Raw genomic sequence first — 13,043 nt, 5'->3', positions numbered from 1 at the left:
TCGTAATAGCCCAAGGCAGATAAGGGGCAAAAGACGTTAAATATCTCCACCACAGTCTTCAACATCTCCTTTTCCTTCCATTCGTTTATCCATCCACGTTATTTTATGAACAACAAAAATACATTCATGTCATGTCAACTCAGCTTAAAGCACCCCTTTCAACACAGTAGCCCCACCAAGACTCTCCCAGCCAAAAATGCTGATATTCACCCCGAAGAACAATGGACTTTAAGTTGATCAGTCTCATTCTAGAAACTTTAAGCCAAAAAAGAGCAAGTCAAATGATTACCCACATTAATGTGATTTGAAGTGAACTGAAAGTTCTCTTTCTTAACTCTCCCTTTCCATTCTCTGGCTTTTTGTGTCTCATCAATTTTCCCATCTCTATTTTTCTGAAATTTGTATAGATTCATAACCTATGAACCTATCTCTTGCCACTGAGCTTTGAAGTGCTTGTGAGTCCTCATTTATTCAAGTGAGCCTTCTAAGACCCTCCCCATAAACAGACTATTCTGGAGGAGTCAACTTTAATCAGTGTTTGTGAAACGTTTCCACTGAAGTTCCCCTAATGACAGAGGAAATTTCCTTGTGCCCCTGTGAAAACAAAACTGTAGGACTGTACAGAAAGCATGAGATTCATGTAAAGTTTTCTATTTTATCTTAAAATTTCATGTGGACTTGGCTTTCTGACTTAAAGTATATCCATAATTGCTTTAATATAAAAATCCCATTTTCTGCAATATCTGTAAATAAAATTGAACCTCCATATGTTATATAAATATATATGTATATATGTATGTTTTTCTTGTCTAAAGGTTTTGCCATCCCTGGGGGCAGATGAAGATACATGGCATCCATCTACCTTCATGCGTTAACACCACAGCCTAAATAAATTTACAAGATCAGATAATTTTCTAAGACAAATGTGACCCAAGATAGGAATTCTTCAAATAGGAAATGGGAACGCCCCAAGTAAGAGAAGTTCCAGAGTTTGCACATACCCTGATGCTGAACGTTAAATGAAAGGTACTCAATCTGTTGACCAGTCAGCTGGAGTAGAGGCATCATGTGGGGTCAGATTCTGCTTCCCAAGTCTCTCTGTCCTTCAACTTCAGTCTGAGCAGTTAAGACTAAATTATTTGCTAGATTAGATGTTGCTTCCACAAACACTGTCACATTTGATCTTCATTATAGAAATAACAAAACAAATTGTTATCCAAAGTGAACAGAGAAAAAGATGAGGAACAGCAAGATTACAAGACTTGCCCAGAAACTTGGATCATTCTAGTCCTTCTCCACCCTCCCATATTTCTTCTGTGTGCAGCAGTATCTTAGATATTTCCGTAAGTATGCTATATTTTGTAATTACAGCTACACTGATTTTATTATTCCAATTTAACAAGATTGTGAGGGCAAAGCTTAAAACTGCTGCTCAATTCTTCAACCCCTGTGAGTGTGGTATTGTTACAAAAACGCATGCTGTATTGCAAAAATGCTAATAATAATTTGACTAATAGTATTTGCGCACTTTCCTACATACCAGTTTTCAGAGTATAAATATGGAACTGTGCACCCCCTAACTGAAACAGTTCCTTCTGAGTTATCACTGGAAAATCAAGAGTCTATATTTTTAAGTTCCAAAGGGCTGGCCTGAAGTCAATATTTGTAAATATTAACTACCATATTTTTTCTTCTGAAGAGTCCGATCTGATAACAAGGAAACCAAATTGGATTGGGATCTGCGTTAAATAAAACTCTCCATTTACGTGAAATGTGCCTTTTAGCCAGAATGGATGGGGGTATAAAAAGAGGCACAATCCAGCTCAAAGAGGCCCTGACTCTTTATCATCCATCAGTCAAGGTGAAAAGCTCACTGAAACTGCAGTGAGATTGGATTTAACATAAACTTCCTGAGCTGAATTCCATTATTGCTAAAATAACTAGAAGGAAACCATTTAAATATTTTCCAGAATGCCAATATTGGGGTTTATTCAGCTTTTGACTAATAGAATTTTGGGAAGCGTTCATCATCCAAGTGTCAAGAATTGCTTAAGTTTTATATCTAGAAAGAACATTAAAGAGTGTTATTTCAAACTTCCTCCTAATGAAAGACATCCTAATAGAATTGAACCAACTGCTTCTTCAAATGTCCAGTTGTGGTTATCATTACTTCCCAAGAAGCTTAATTCCATTGTTGGACATAAAATTATGTTGGTAGATACAAACCAAAGTAAAGTGAAATACTGCAGCCCCCAGCCAGAGAAAAGAAATGGTTGATACATTTCTCACATACTTCTTATAATATAGGTTTGATATGGTCTTGGTGAGAGCAGTTAATAGTTCAAACATCTGCTAGAAATCTCATTCAGTCAAAAGAAAAACAGGCACTAATTTCTTAACTCACCCACTGATCATTTCCATTTTCAGAATATAGAGTCAAAGAAATACTGTGCGGACATTAGTCTTAAGAAGTAATTACTGGTTATGTGGAAATGATTTAAACTTGAAAAAAGAATTATTACATTATATAAATTTCATATAATTGAGAAAATCAACATGGCACAGAACTGGACGTGAGGCAACAATCAAAAAGCCAACAATTTTTTAAATTGTATAATCTCAAGATGTTAATTTACTTATCCTATTACCTTTAATTATTTTTTATTTTATTTTTGTTTTGCTTTGTTTTGTTTTTGGTGGGGAGTGATTAGGTTATTTATGTATTTAATGGAGGTACTGGGGACTGAACCCAGGACCTCGTGCATGCTAGTCACACACGCTACCACTGTGCTAAGCCCTCCCTCACTTATCCTATTACCTTTTCACTGTTTGATATTTATTGAGCACCTACTGTGTGTCCGGCTCTGTGAAATACCAGAGAGGATAATATATTCTCTGACCAAGGGAGTCTGCAATTTAGCTGACAAGACAAATCAAGGCCTCAGGGTGTGACGATAACTCTAACAGAGAAAGTCATGCCCTCTGGATTTTACCCTTTTCCTGTGTACATTGCAGGACTTGGGCAAGGAGTTCTTTGAATCTCCTTATAGTTTTAAGTCAATGATCCCTAAACAGTTACAGGCAATTATGTCATTAGTTTGAGGGTTTATTCCAATGTTCAGCTGACTTCGACACACTTTTAAAATGCCTCTAGTCAGCATTCCAGGGGTGAGTGAGATTGGGAACGAGAGGCAAGGGAACCAGCACTTTCAAGTACCTAATTCTATTAGTTACAATTACACTCGGTATTTTGCCTTCAATGTCTAATTTCACCAGAAGAAAAATCCCACTGAGCTAAGTAGTATATTAATTTTATGGCTGGGGAAACTAAAGTTGAATGGGTTATACCACATGTCTGAGATCACACACTAGTGAGGACTGAGACAGGATTAGAACCTTCTAGAGTCTTAGCAAAACATCACATTGTAAGGCTAAGACAATCCATTTCTGGGGCTTGAAAACTGTATTCTGTGTTTGGCTTTTTCCGTGTCCTTTATCTGATACCATCGATTGGACATGGTCAGTCTGCTGGATGGAATTTAATTCAATAACGCCTTCAACTCACATTCCCAAAATGCACCTGTCAATCTTGGAGATACGAAGATGAATGAGACATGGTTCCTTCCTTCAAGGAGTTTAAGTCTAGCGAAGGAGACAAAGTGTGAGCACAGAGACAGAAAACAGTGCGAGTGTGTCTGATGGACGTTTAAACCCGATGCCGCTGTTCACGGAACCACTGCTCACAGGCTCCATGACTGGACTCCACCCGCCTCTCTCTCCTCCACTCTCTCCTCTCTCCCACCAACACCCAGCCCCAATAACATTTTCTCAGTCCCTGAACATCTCAGGCAGCCTTTCTTTCAGGTCGTAACACACTTGTTTCCTCTAGAAGCCCCGGTTCCTCTGCCCATATCACTCTTCCCCGTACTCCACTTGTTTAACCCCTACTCGTCCTTCAGAACAGGTCTCAACCTGTGACCCTCTCCAGTCTGCAGTAGGTGCCCTGCTTGTTCGAACCATATTACCTTGGGAGAGGCATGGTGAAGCCAGACACAGTTCAAGAGAAAGAAACCGGAAAGAGTTTTATAGTTTTGTTACTCAGTTCCCTGGGGAAAACACAGCACGCCATGCAGGGCCATGTGGGGAAGCACCCAGGTGAGTCACAAGGTGGAGGGAGAAGGGGGAGCTGTGGGCAAATGCCTTTACGGTGGCATCGCTAGGAAGGAACGGGCAAGGCGAGGTAAGCAGGCTTAGGATTGGCTACTTGGAACAACTTCAGCAAGCTCTAGGGCACCGGGGTTGGCCTTGGGGACATGAGGGCAGGTTTACAGTGGCTCAGAGTGTGTAAGCCCAGAAAAGGAGGTGGTTGGAGATGAGACTTCATCAGCTGCTCAGGAAGAGGAACTAACTGGCCTCTTGCCAACGTCTCAAACTGAGTCAAGACAGCATTTTTTAAAACTTTATTTTAGTGCTTCAGCTCAGACACCTTGAACAACTCCTATCAGAAAGTGCATCTTGTAATTCCTTATTGAGCTTTTTTGCCTTTCCTACTTGATTAAACCAGCTCTGTGAGGGCAGGAACCACCTCAGCATCCAGCATTTAGGAGATACATGATGAATGTTTTGAATGAAAGGTAATGGCTCTTAACTTGTGTTTTGAAGGATGAATAGGAGTTCCCTAGGAGCAGATGAGCTGAGTGGGAAACCTAGACAAAAGGAAGAGTAAGCCAAAAACTGAAATGTGCTGGAAAGTGTTAGTTTTGGGATGACAAATGGTTTTAGGTTTTTTAGGTTAGCATTCAGAAAGAAATATCGAAGCGTAATGAGACTAGAGAAGATAACTTAAGGTTTGATTAGGAAAAAATTTATATGTTGGGCAAAGGGATTTGGATTCTATCCAACATACAATGGGGTGTCGTTAGGCCCCAGCACAAGAAGATGACCAAACCAGTAAGTACCATGGGTTGCTTCTCAATACGGGAAAATTAGGAAACATCGAATGTGTCCTACCATAAAAGATGCCCAGTGCTCAGCTGGCCCAGTTCTAAGCACAGATGTTCCTACCTCTATAGCCAGGCTCTGCATTCAGTTCATGACAGGGTCCATGATGAGACAGTGCCATGTTGGTAAACCCGAAAATGAGCCACCGAGAAATCCCTCAGCTCTTGCATCAATAGACTCCGTCTTTTCCCAGTGTAGTACAGATGAAAAAGAAACCTGTGGACAGTGCACATTTCCAAGTAAATGTAATGCCTAATATATGAAATTGCTAAAGTCATAAAAAAAACTCTGGTCTCCAGGCAGTTTATATTTCTCTAACGACGATCCAACTGTCTTTAAATGACTGTTTAATAACTACCCTGCTCCCTTATTAAGGAAAAAACCATACATGGTGTGATACTGTACTATGGTTTATTATTTTTCTTCAGACACAGACATGACACCATAATATTAAGAAGTCATGTCTTTGGCCATATTCAAATAAACAAAATACACTAAAAGCCGTAATCTGTGAAGGATCGCAGGGTTTCCATCAGAAAATGAAAATGTAGATGCAGACATCCGATTTGCTCAGTTCCTTCAGGAACCCTTTACAGCCTGTTCCGTGCGAGACACAAAAGGCTTTTGTGACGCACATGCTGTGCATCACAAATGGAGAGCCCGGGCCAAAGAAAATATACAGTTACCAGAAGAATAAACCCAGGATGAAAAGCACAGAGGTAGCATCGATAGACGTCTAATGCGCCATTGGCCCCATCTGGTTAGAATCACATCATCAGAATTAGAGCCAGAGGAGACCTTCAGGTCATCCCACCTGTCCCCCTGCCAGCACAACAATCATCTTTTTGAGGACCAGGTCCAGTGCAATTTCATCTGTCTCAGGAGACAAGAATTCCACAGATTCTGTGGGCAAGATATTTACCATGTTTAAAGAGGCAAGTGTAGTCATAGTCGAGATTTCAGGCAGCAAAAGGAATGAATTCAGCCTTTGAAACAGAAGGGATTGGCTTCTCAGAGCAGACATTCTCCTAGTGAAAGACAAAGAGCTCGGTGCCCAGAGAATCACCCCTGCGATGGGAATGAGAATTGCTGCGAGCCACCTAAGGGCTTAAGGGAGCCTCAGAACTGCCGAGGGACTTCCTAGAATCAGTCCAAGGGAATGCTACGCAGTGTTCAAACCTTTCTTCCTTGGTACAAATGGGGCTGGAACGGTTGTGATCAGGAACCAGCTAAGGTGCTGGAAAAAGAGGTGAGCTGGAAATCAGATCTACAGGTTCTCATCAGAGATGACAGAGGACACCTTCTTTTAATTTGGAGGTGGTGGACGAAAGGAGGACAATCGCATATTAAGAGAAATCCTACGTGAAGAGCCAAGAGGTAGAGTCAGAACACATGTCAGATTTTCTAGGGTCTGAAGGTAGCATCAAATACATGGTCAATGGAGTCAAGAGTTTGGAAGTAGGGAGATAAGATCTAGTATAAACTTTGAGAAGTTTGAGGTCAAAAGGAATGAGGGGCACCTAAATGACTACCTTTAAGAGACATTTTAAAGTTATTTTTATATAGTCAGAAATTTCACTCAAAAGAAGTGTTCTATATGATGTTTGATGCATATATAACAGACAGGAACACCAGCATTTCTGAGTGAAGTGTGAGTTGGGATTAGGTGAGTGGGGAATTCTGGAGCCCTCCTGCCCAAACCCACCTGTTTCTACAGAGGACCTTGCCTCACTTCTGCAGAACCCCTGGCATTGATTTAAAAATACCAATTTTCAACTGCAGAATTAATGATTAATTATGTTGAGTATTCTGCAGTGGGGCATGTCAAAGAGGGGGGAGAAACAGTTCTTGAATTCTGCCCATGGAACTCAGAAGTTATTTTATTTAAGCTAATATCCTGTTACTTTGCACACACACAAAAATGTAGCTGGCAGTTGTCACAACCCCCAGTCTTACCCATCTCAGCAGAGCGTGTGCCATGCTGCCTTCATGTATCATCGGAGCAGGCTGGTCCAGCCTGAAGGATGCGGGGTGGGGAGTACAGCTGGGAGACAGAGTGGTGCGTAGAGCTGAGAAAATAGCCAAAGTAGAAAACAGGAGAGGAATTAGAAAAATAAAACCAGTCAGTAACAGGAGCATCTGGGATGAAACCTGGGTACTGATGGTGTAGCCAATGTTCTTGTTTCCTAAAGGAAACAGGTACACCGTCCTCCTTTCTTGCTAACAACAATGTTACTTTGTTTGGATGATACACCCTCCTCCACCCAGCCTTGTGCTTAACTAGACCAGTCACAGTAATTCCATTCCTCTTGCCAGTAATTGACTTAGGGAAGGAAAACTGACCTACGGAAGCTGACCATATGCCACTGTGGACAGAGGGGAGGTCTGACAGGGAGCTTCTGCTGCTGCTCCTGCAGTGGTGTGACTGGAGTAGGACGTGTAAGTGAGACTCTTCCTAGACATGTCTTTTCCTAGATCCTGGAACAACTGGACCCACAGCGGTCGTCTGTGACTAGGAGGGGACATACTGAGTAGCAACGTTGACACAGACAGCTTGAGTCCTTGACGTCGTGGCTGAATCACAAAATTACCCAGCCTTGGAACCGCCCCACCTTGGAGTTTCTCTCTGTAGAGGAAACGTCAGCTTTTTTCTTATCGCTTAGGTTAAGTGAAGCAGGGGATTCTGTTAGCAGCAAGCTAAGCATCCCAGCTGATACTGGAGAAAGCAGCTTTATAACCCAGCTCACACCTGTCATCCCATGAGGTGTTCCTTGCACATGTTATTTGGTATCTATCACTAAACTGACACTTTTCTTAAAGCATCAAATATTCATTCCACAGAGAAGGACCGAGAAATAGGATGAAAGGGAAAACATGGCCGCTTTTGTGAGATGAAGTCACTTTCATCACAGCGTTTAAGAAACAGTTTAAAAATATTTATGCACGTTGGACTGACAAAGACCAGGTAGGAGGAAGAAACACCTTTGGAGAAACCAAGGAAAATAAATTGATACTGTCTGTGAGCTCTTTGACAGTAAGCACCATGTTCTGTCTATTGTTAGGCATCCTATACTCAGCAACATGCCTGGCACAAGGTAGGTGCTCCGTAAAGGCAGAATTAAGTAGCAGGAGGAGATTAGAGATCTGGTAATTGATTCTTAGTTTCATCCAGGCATTTCCCAGTTGCTTATGGCACGTTTGAGTAGATGAGGCTGGGCTGCTACTAAGTCCAGACACTAGAACCAGTTAAACGTTAGTTGTGAGCGTGCCATAGCCATGAGAGTCTTGAGACAGAGACCGTTGACTGTTCATTAAAATTAAAATCCATGTTCAACTTCCCAGGATGGCAATAACAATCACAATGAAAAAACCTAAAACCTGTGGGCATGAGCGTCACCACTTACAATGATCTGACGTATCCTACCTCCAGCGATCTTTCCCACGGTCCTGGGCCCACACCAGGCTACAGTTTCCAGGTGCTCATGCATGATTTGGCCATGTGAGTGTGTTCCAGACAACAGAACGTGAGTGGACTTGATGGGGGCCATTTCTGGGCATAGCTTTTAAGAGGTTAAGTGTGTTGTCTCTATATCCTCCTTTCACTGTCCTACTGGGTAGTAAGGATGGAATGAAACTCCAGAGAGAGCCAGAGCCACGAACTGGGAGTTGCCTGGGTCTGTGAATTATTGTTGAACTATCAACATCAACCAGAAATAATCTGCTATTCACATTGACTTCTTATAAATTCTTCCATTTTTTTGTTACCATAGTTTAGCCTACTTTAAATAATGCAGCTCGTCCACATCTATTTGGCTTGTGAGCATACCACCAGCCTTGTCAACATCTCAGGATGGTAGGGAGAATCATGTTTTTTAAAATTACTACGCTGTACACCAGAAACTAACACAACATTGTAAATAAACTGTTCTTCAATTTTTTAAAAAAACTTGCAATGAAAATGGATGTGCTTTGCAGTTCACGATGCCTTACCATACACTATCTGGTATGGTCCTCCCATCAACCCCATAAAATAAGCAGGGTAGATGTTACCATCCTTGTTTCAGAGGTGAGAAATCCACGATCAAGGAGATTAAACAAATTGTCTAAATCCACTGAGTCCTAGACTTCGAATTTAAGCATAAATTCCCTCGATTCCAAATTCTTTGCTTTTCTTGTAAATAGGCTGAGTGTCTGTCTCTGTCTCAAATATTTTCTTGATGGATAGCTTGATTGCAGCAATCCCCTAGAGGGACTGGGGATTATTTTAGAAGATTCAACTCACTTGAATTCTAAATATGGAATCTAAATATGGAAGGATTTCTCATTCCAGAGGATTTAGCAATGAAGTTGGCTCTACCACAGGTTATTTTTCTTTGTAGTGTCTCAGTGTCTCAGACTAGGTTGACTCCCACAGAGGTTACCGAGCTCATACTCCTCCAAAACAAAAACTTCCCAGACACATCCCTGAGAACTGGTCAGCCTCTACTTGATCACCTCCACAGATGGTGTGCTCACTACTTCAAAAGCTTTCTTAACTTGTCGGTAAGGTAACCAACACATTCTGGTTTGCCCAGAACTTTCTCAATTTTATAACCGAAAGTCCCCAGGACCGGAAACCATTCAGTCCTGACTTAATCAGAAGGGTCAGTGACCCTACTACTACTGAACAATGGAAATTATTAAAACACTTTTTTAATTGAAATAAAACCAGCTTTGCTACAACTTCTACTTGGTTTTCTTGTTTTGTCCTCTTCAGTGTCCATTATTCAACCAAAATTTGTTTCTTGCTGATCTCTGGATAATCTCTGGTTTTCTATAGCCCCCAAATCATGCACAAAACTATACTTTCAAGCATTGCTCTATCATAAGCCATGGGATCGCTGGATCATAGATCTAAACTTCTAATCTTTCTAATCTTTAGGTTTGATAGACAGGGACTGACGACACAGTAGCAACAATCCATATCCCCTAAATCAGTTATTCTCCCTATAAGCCTCTTGTGTAAGCCTTTTGAAATTGTTTTCCTGGTTCCCCAAGTTGAGTTTCACGATAGACTTACTGACAATAAAAATAAATGCACTCTTATTATAACCTATCATGGGTAAACATAATTTATTAATTAATAATAATTGATTCTTATGCAGAAAATAGTTATTTTTTCATTACATGCTCTAGAGGAAAAAAAATTATCTTCTAAGATTTCACCTCACCATTGAGCTTAATGTGCCTCTGAGAACTGAACGCCTTTTTCTTTCTTTTCTTTTTTTCTAGTACGAGTGCACCACTTACTCTATGGGGAAGGGAACAGTCTCTACGTTATTGGCTACTGAGGGACCACCAAAACCAGGAAATTTGTGTTTTATGAGTGGTCCCCAAATCAAAGTAACAGGGTTATGGCCAACATCATCCTCTCACTCCCACTGGGTTCTTTTGGAGACATGCCTTGGGGGCAAAAGCAACTTTTGCAGTGAAAAGCACATCTATTTCATTGATTTCCTTCCTGCTGGAAATCAAGACTGGGATCCTAACAGCCCATATGGCTTCTGCTCCAACCAGACAGCTCTCTTTATGCTGTTTGGATTTTCTTGCCACTTACAATATCTGTTACCTGGTAGAATACTTCATAAACCTAGTTCTTAAATATATAGTTTCTGTACATAGCAAAAATTTCTTTAAAAAGTGAGTAAAATCCTGACTACCATGATGAGTCTTAGGGAATTTTTACAAATTAAAAAAAAAAATTTTTTTAGAATCTGAGTTTTTTGAGAAGCAAATGTTTTAGGTTGACACTACTTTGGGAAAGTTAATAGTATACTCTTATAAATGGAGTAAAGTTTTTAAGGCTAAGTTTTTTAAACTGCAGGAAGTTAGGATGAAATGGGACTTTAGAGATCAGTAAGTTCAATCATGCTCATTTTACAGATGGGAAAATTGAAGTCCAGGGAACACAGATCATCACACTGACCATCAGTAGCAGAGTTCTGAAGATGACCAAACTAACCTCTCACTTTAACTCAACAAGCTGGACAGTGATTCTTTACCTCTAGGGAGCGAAGAAGCCCTTTGAGAACTGGATTGATATCATGGAACCTGGCGAAAATGCCCATACACTCAGGATTTCTTGGTCTTTTCAGAAGATTTATATACCGTGTGAGGTTCATCTTTGGATCCCACTGGGCCATGCCCTTAGGCCATGAGATGTCTTTCCAAGGGAACAACTGGGGTAATTTCTAGCTGGGCTCTATATTAAGTGGGGAAATCAAATAAGAATTTAATTATTTGAAATTCAATACTTTTTAAAGATATATCAACTTGTTGTTTTACATTCATATTATGGTCTTAAGCAACTTCTACACAAACAAATTATTTGGGTATTAGGATAAAAATAAAAAATGTACCTCAAGGGTTAGTAGGGTCGGACTTGGACAAGGTCACCCTAGGATATCCAGCTCTGATTGTTCTAAATCTTACTGTGAGTCAAACTCCTTTACAAATGTAGGGAAAACAGGTTAATATTTTTTATTTCTGTTTTCCCAGTTTTAGCATGATCTGACTATACTGCGTGTCTATGATAAACAATGATAAATAACTGATACTAGTAACTAATGTTTACTGTGCTCTGTATACAAAGCGTGTGCTGATGGATTTATGTGTTGTATCTCTTCACAACAGAAAAGGGTGGGTTTTATTATATACATTTTTACTGTTAAAAGGAATCAAATCCCACAGAGGTTTAAACATTTCCCAAGGCCATCAGCTAGAGCCACGGTTCTTTACCCAGAAAAATCACCCCACTCCACCTTAAGCAAAGAGATACTTGACGACGCCTGGAGGCATTTTTAATCATCCTAACTGGGAAGATTCTATTCACAGCTAGTAGGTAGAGGCCAGAAATGCCACTGAACATCCTACAATGTACCGGACAGACCCCACCCCCCTCCACACACACACAAAGAATTATTGGCCCAAAATGTCAATAATGCTGAGGTTGAGAAACCCCAAACTAGTAAGTGACACACTGAGGATTCAAATCTAAAGAATATGATTCCAGAGTGCACACTCAGTATCTGCTCTCAAAATGCATGTCTAATATTACATATTTTATCAAAATATTGATAATAATAATCTATCATTTTGCAAAAGGTTGTTGTGCTCACTTGACAGTGTATGACCCACAGTTGTAGGGTCTAAGATATGAGACTGAATAATTCTTGGTAGATACGGCAAAATCCAAATGCATATACATACCACAGGGCTGCTGGGAAGGACAGAGCCCACTTAAGAGAATCGCAGTGGCCAGGTTCACCCTAACAGGGCATCAATACTTAAATACGTATTTTTAAAATCTTAGTTGGGTCACATTTTATTGAGGGAGGTGCCTTGCAGAGATTGATGGAACTAAAATTAAGCAAAGCTGTGTGCTTAATATTAAATTATTTTTCCCAAACATCTTTTGTGCAGTGAGCTGGGATCAGTCTGATTATTACAGCTGTAACTCAAGGTTTGCACCCAGAAAGCTGGCACCCAGGCTGGCATGGGCTTTAGCTAAGTAGAGGCCATCAGCTCCATGCTCTGCTCTGGGCAGAGAGCAAGCTGAAGCCTCACGTCCTGATCCACCACTTCCCTGGTAGGTGCCTGGCGTACTCTCAGAGACCAGTAAAGAAGCCATGACTTAGTGGAGCCAGAGCAGGCTACGAACGGAGCAGTACTTCACTGCGGGGCAGAGATGCACCCTTTGGACTGGGGCTGACTTCTACAGCTGCAGTTTTGATAGCTTCATCAGAAAAGGAAATTGTAACAATCCTGGCAATTGCCCTCACTCAGTCAGTCATGAAACCCAGACCCCACTTAGTATTTGCATTAAGCCAATAGAGCGTTAAGGTAAGGCTCCAATGCGGTACAGAAACGAACGCCTGTCCTTTGTGCCGGGCATTCAGTTTATACTCATTTCACAAGAGTTTCATGAGTATTTGGTGTTAATTGCGCAATTTTTCACAGGCCACACACTGGCAAAACCAAGGAGGACACAAGACCATTATTAT

At 40.8% G+C, this 13,043-nt stretch overlaps 1 long non-coding RNA gene across 1 annotated transcript; it reads right to left on the bottom strand.

Moving 5' to 3' along the window:
* Nucleotides 1-1,156: 1,156 nt before the first annotated feature.
* On the bottom strand, nt 1,157-5,089 carry LOC116156545 (uncharacterized). Its single transcript, XR_004140406.1, has 3 exons — nt 5,065-5,089; nt 3,566-3,642; nt 1,157-1,183 (listed from the first exon to the last, which is right to left on the bottom strand). It is a non-coding gene; the product is annotated as an uncharacterized LOC116156545 (long non-coding RNA).
* Between the last annotated feature and the right edge of the window lie 7,954 nt (nt 5,090-13,043).

The sequence above is a fragment of the Camelus dromedarius genome, chromosome 1 (assembly GCF_036321535.1).
Source record: "Camelus dromedarius isolate mCamDro1 chromosome 1, mCamDro1.pat, whole genome shotgun sequence".
Lineage (NCBI taxonomy): Eukaryota > Metazoa > Chordata > Mammalia > Artiodactyla > Camelidae > Camelus > Camelus dromedarius.
This window is presented reverse-complemented; position numbering and strand designations above follow the sequence as displayed.